This window comes from Giraffa tippelskirchi, chromosome 6, assembly GCF_054371585.1.
Source record: "Giraffa tippelskirchi isolate mGirTip1 chromosome 6, T2T-mGirTip1v1.2.pri, whole genome shotgun sequence".
In the NCBI taxonomy this organism is placed as follows: domain Eukaryota; kingdom Metazoa; phylum Chordata; class Mammalia; order Artiodactyla; family Giraffidae; genus Giraffa; species Giraffa tippelskirchi.
Genome location: NC_137280.1, coordinates 98,316,423 through 98,322,422, shown reverse-complemented (window position 1 = coordinate 98,322,422; position 6,000 = coordinate 98,316,423). Strand labels below are relative to the sequence as shown.

Below are 6,000 nucleotides of genomic sequence, written 5' to 3'. Positions count from 1 at the left end.
CCCCGTCTCGCCCTGGCCGGGTTGGGGGTGTGGTCCCGAGTTTCTGCTTCCAGAAAGTGGCGTCCAGCTCCCAGCAACTAACGCCGGCAGCCCGTTTCCCAGGAAAGGTCCCGACTGCGTGCCCCGCCTCCACTCAGCTTGCCTGGTCCGCGAGAACATTTTGACGCCCACGCCCTGGACCGCGCGGCGCTGTCAGGGGAACGCGCTCTCATCACCCCCCGTTGCCAACTGCAGAGCGTCGCGGAGCATGCGGGACTAAGACGAAGTGACCGCCTTCCTGGGCAAATGGGGGCCCTTCCAGCGCCTCATCTTCTTCCTGCTCAACGCCAGCATCATCCCCAACGGCTTCAACGATATGTCAGTCGTGTTTCTGGCAGGGACCCCGGAACGTCGCTGCCGGGTGCCGGACACCGCGAACCTGAGCAGCGCGTGGCGCAACCACAGTGTCCCGCTGAGGCTGCAGGACGGCCGCGAGGTGCCTCAGAGCTGCCGCCGCTACCGACTTACTACAATCGTCAACTTCTCGGGCGCTCGGGCTGGAGCCGGGCCGCGATGTGGACCTGGAGCAGCTGGAACAGGAGGGCTGCCTGGATGGCTGGGAATTTAGCCAGGACATCTACCTGTCCACCATCGTCACCGAGGTGGGTGTGTGAGTGACCCTTCATCTGCATCAGTCCCCCTGGAGACACCCTAGCCGTGCCTGGCTCAGCATCCCCAATTCCTCATCAGACCTGGCTAGCAGTCATCTGGGTTATACTTGTAACACAGGTGTGCAGCCCAAGAGGGCAGGACTCACTTAGGAGTATTCCTGGTCAGTTTGTCTAGTAGGGAGGGCATGAAGAACTGAGAAGGGAGACAGCTGTCAACTGCCTTTTTCTCTGGCAGTTTCACAAGAGGAAGTTGTTCCCCAAGAGCCTAGATACTGTCAACCCCAGGCTCCCCAGATGTACAGACTGAGTCAAATTCCTGCGGCAGGCATGAGGAAGGGTGTGGGGATGCTGCTGAGACCATGTGCAGACACAGAGAAGAGTCTTCCTGCTGGGAAGGGCATGGGCAGGTCTGGTCTCTTCCCTGGCCACAGACTTCTGGAAGCATCAGGGGCTCTCCTTTTCTGCTATTCAACTATGGTAAGGCTTGGGTCCTGTCCTGAGGATCTAATTTCTCCACAAAGGAGCAGGAGGCCTCCTGATACTGGTGGAGAACAGGGAACTAGAGGAGGCATAACCCTGGTCTCAAGGCACTCATGAAGGGACAGACTCACAGAGACCGTATAAGCATAGAGCTCGGGGGCTTCTCTGGCTTTGATCCCCTAAATGGGGCTCCTACTGCTTACCTGCCTTCTGCCCATAGTCCAATCTTGAGGCATCTAAAAGTAGGGGTCAGCTCATCCCAGTTCCTGGAAGTGCGGTCAGCATCTGGGCTAGAGCTGGCCCTACTAACTTCAGTCCTCCTTGACAGTTGGGTTCACCTATCTCTTTCCCCTTTCTTAATAGTTCTGTTCACCTCAGGATGTGAGGGGTGGGTAGGTAGCTGCTGGTTTACAAGTCCATGGCTATCCCTGTTACACCCTGCCCATGTGGGCCTGTGGGAAAATACATCGTTCGCCATCTGAGGATGTACAACATTACACACTCACAAACACACAATAGGATTTGCCTTTTCCAGCAGCTTTTCCCTTACTTGCTTTCTTTTTGGGTACTAGGAGTAAAATAAAAAGCAAAGGAGCCCTAGTCATTGGGAGGAAGGAGGGGAGAAGCATGAAAGTGAGCAGGGTGGGTGGTTCTCCCTAGAGAGGTGGTGGGACAAAGAGTTCTGGAGTCAGATGGGTGGACTGGTTCTGGCCCCGCCCCTAAGCACTAGCCTTCAAATATTTGCATATTCATGTTCATGGCAGTATTATTCACAAAAGGTAAAAGCAACTCAAATATCCAGCAACAGATGAATGGATAAATAAAATGTGGTATATACACACAATGGAATAGTATTCAGCCTTAAAATAGGAAGGAAATTCTGACACATGCTACAACATGAATGAACCTTGAAGATATGCCAAATGAAATAAGCTAGTCACAAAAAAAGACAGAAACTGTTTGATTTCACTTATATACAATATGAAGAGTAGTCAAACTCATGGGAACAGAAAGTAGAATGGTTGCCAGGGGCTGGGAGGGGAGGGAAATCGGGTGTTATTTAATAGATATAGAGTTTCATTTTACAAGATGAACAGAGTTCTGGAGATTAATTGCACAATAATGTGAATATATTTAACACTACTGAACTATACACTTAAAAATCGTTAAGGTGGTACATTTTATGTTGTGTGAATTTTATTACAGTTGTTAAAAATGAGGATCATAAGATTGCCCAGCTTATCTGAGTTGTTGAGAGGATTCAGTGAGATCATGTGCTATGCAACATCCCATAGCACCAGCAAATGGGCATCAGGGGTGGGTGGATGAGGAGTGGTAAGGGCAGGACCTTGTCACCTCTGGCTGGACATCATGGGCATTTGGGGAGCTGTTCTAAGGTCCAGGTTTCAGCCAGTACAATGGGTGATGAGACTTACTGAAGGCAGAGCCCCTTTCCCAGGGTGGAATTCTAGGGCCAGAGGATAGGACACAGGTCTGAATCCACTGCTGGGGGAGAAACGCCCTCATCTCCCTGACAAGAGCAAGTTGGAGACCCTGAGGAAGTTCTCCGCACCCCTCTTGCCCCACACTGGCAGAGGGATCATCCTCAGATGGTCTCTGCTTTATACCTCTGTATGGGATCTCCTGACGGGCATACCCTCTGGGACAGAGGAGCCACCTGAACTGACCCCCTGACCCCTTCACAGGGAAGACAGGTCAGTCAGGGACCAAAGGAGGGCATGTTTACCATGCAAGTACTTTCCAGGGGATGCCAGGAGGCGGGAACCTGGTATCTGAGTTGGGACCTGGGTGAGTGCATCTGTCTGGGTATATAGGTGTATAAGGTAGTTTCCTTCCTCAAGGACTATTTGTGAAATGCAATTTATTTGTCCTGTTTAGAGCTAAGAATCACTTTAAAAAACAAAACTTTATTTTGAAATAATTTTCATTTAGAACAAAGTTGTGAAAATAGTACAGAGAATGTGCTGATCTCCAGGGAGCCTAGATTCAGGAGCAGGGCCACTGGACAAACCTTAGGGGTGAGTCTGGCTCCTGGCCAGAGTCTAGCCATGCGCTGGCCTTTGCCTCAAACATGTCTTCTTCTCCCATGGAACACTTGACCCTCTTCAGTCCATGGGCTGAGAAAACTAGGCAGTCATCTCTGAACCAGGGCCCATACTCCAGAGGCCCTGGGCCGGGGCGGGTTGGGGGGGGCTTGTTTGGTAAAGAGCAGCTTTCTGTGTCAGACCACCAGTGATCTGAGGCAGGGCTGCCGCTCCACCATATCAATTGCTATCCTCTCCTTCAGCTGGAGGCATCCTCTAGGAACCCATGGGAGGAGCTGCAGGCAACTTTGCCCTTAACCATGACAGAATGTCCAACAAAGGGCCTGGGGCTCTGGAGGCACTAGCCTTGTGCTATCTTTCTTGGGACCTGGGATTAGAGCTTGGACAGAATAGGACACACTGATTCCCTACCCACAGCTCAAAGGTATAAAATAGGAACAAAGGGGCCTTATCCTTTGCTAACAGGTTGCTTATGGGAGGCACTAGGAGCAGTGAAAGAGGGAACAATGAGACCAGAATGAGCCTAGCCCCTGACAACTACTTGGGACTCCATATGGCAGCTCAAAGGGATGTACCTCCTTTGGGGCCTCTGCCAAAGCTGAAGAGTTTGAGCAAGAAGCAGATTTAGGCTGTTTTCTTTCCGTCAGACTTGCAGCCTGCCCTGGAATACTGCTGGCTAGTGTGACACTGGCAGCTTGGCTGTCGGGACAGCCTGAATATCAGACCTGCCCTCTGGCAGATTCCAAAGGGGATAAAGTGGGAACCTCAGCATCCAGCCAACACCAATAGACTTTTATTTCCAGTCAGTGCTGCAGAAAGAGAACAAATACAGGAGACTGAGGGGCTTTCCCTAGCTGTGGCCTGAATTTGCTTCCCTGTTTATCAGCTGCTTCATGCCAAACAGTTTGTCTGTTGCCTCTAAGTTCTGTTCCTCTGACAAAGGCCACCAGGATCTCAGAATGTGCCTTCATCCAGAGGCTGCTTCACCCAAGCCTCCTGCCAAGTTTCTGGATAAAGATTTTGTCCATCTCTCCTGGTGGGCAGCATACCCCTCACATTTTGTCCAAGAGATAGGGTGGTGTATTGACAAAAACAAGGCTTGGCGGAGCTGGTCAGAGGAGCTGTAGATGCCTTGGGCCTGTGAAGGGACTGTAATTTCTTCTTTGTGACCGGCTGTGTGTGCGTGCCAAGTTACTTCAGTTGTGTCTGACTCTTTGTGACCCTATGGACTGTAGCCTGCCAGGCTCCTCTGTCCATGGGATTCTCCAGGCAAGAATACTGAAGTGGGTTGCCATGCCCTCCTCCAGGGGTTCTTCCTGACCCAGGGATCGAACCCATGTCTCTTATGTCTCCTGCATTGGCAGGTGGGTTCTTCCAGGCTAATGCAGGCCTGCCTTGTTATCTGAAGCCTTGCTTTAGTTTTAAGCATGTCTCTAGAGTCCAAAAAATAAAAATAAAAAGGCAGGGATCTCCATTTGAAATAGAAAGAATAGAGCCTCTGGGGAAAGGCTCAGTTGACTCACACATCCCAACAATGGACACAGACAGTCCAAGGCTGGTGGCTCCTGCTCGGTGTTTACAGGACTAGAAATAGGACTGAGTGCCCCTTCTTCTTCCCTCAGGCCCCTCCATTCCCATCCCTACCATCCCACTTAAACTCCCTGGGTCTTTTGCTCTGGCTCCACATCTGATGACCACAGAACTCTTCACCAATGCCTCTCCACCTATGGGTGCTTTTTCTTTACCTCTAATATAAGAAAAGAAAGATACTGAGATTTTTAAGATTTAGCCTCCCATCTTCTGAGCACCAAGTGCAGAGGCTTAATTCCTGGTGAGTGCAGCCAGGAAATTGGGGGATCCGATCCTCCACTCAGTCCATACTCTTGTAGTGGCACCTCTACTCTAGTTTCCACAGGCTGACAATATGGGGGCCCTGGATGCCCTTATCCCAGTTTGTTGTAGAGTGGAGATCCCATGCCAAGAGAGGCAAGCCAAAAAGGATGCTACCACTTCCAACCAGAGTCTAACTCATAAGGCAGGGAGTGTCATTCTGAGGGCACTTTCCCTTACCCCAGCCTGGAGCGGAGGCTCAGATATTTTCCCCCAGGGGAAGAAGTAGTCCGTAACAACAGAGAGCTCTGAAGCTATCCCCACAAGAAATAACTTCATTTCACACAGGATGTACAGAAGCTGAAGCCTGAGAGTGCTCTTTAAAACAACAGAAATTGTGGTGGTAAACAATTATGAGGAGACTGGTAGCTCCATTAGAGCATAAAGCTAACCCATAGGGCAACTAGATTACCGGAGAGAACCAGAAAAAGAGACAGCTCAGAGCAACGCTCCTGGAGTCAAAACAAACCTCAAAGACTTGCCTCAAAACTGCTCTTTCAAAGGGGCTTGAATTTAACTGAACTAGTCTGTGGCATGTTTTCTGCCCCAACCCACAATAAAGGAATGATATAGCAATTGGTGGAGCCTAACAGCTAAGTTGGATGGCATCACTGACTCAGTGGACATGAGTTTAAGCAAATTCAGGGAGATAGTGAAGGACAGGGAGGCCTGGCATGCTGCAGTTCATGGGGTTGCAAAGAGTTGGACACGACTTAGCGACTGAACAACAACAACAGCTAGGTGTGGTATCAGCAGAGGGACACAGTTTAATATAAAAAATGGGGAAAGAGACAGTCAAAAAGAGCCCTGCTAAATCCATTGTTCTCCGAGTGTGACTGCACACATGCCTAAGGCTGTGTCCTCTGAGGAGCAACACCAGAGGCTTCACACTGCAGGGGAAATAGTCTTTATTA

General features: G+C 50.3%; 1 pseudogene across 1 annotated transcript in view; it reads left to right on the top strand.

The window, feature by feature from the left end:
- Window positions 1-247: 247 nt before the first annotated feature.
- Window positions 248-6,000, top strand: part of LOC145510051 (solute carrier family 22 member 4-like) — a 40,430-nt pseudogene continuing 34,677 nt past the window's right edge. The window contains exon 1 of the transcript XR_014056649.1: window positions 248-641. The product of XR_014056649.1 is annotated as a solute carrier family 22 member 4-like (transcript). The remainder of the gene's footprint in view (window positions 642-6,000) is intronic.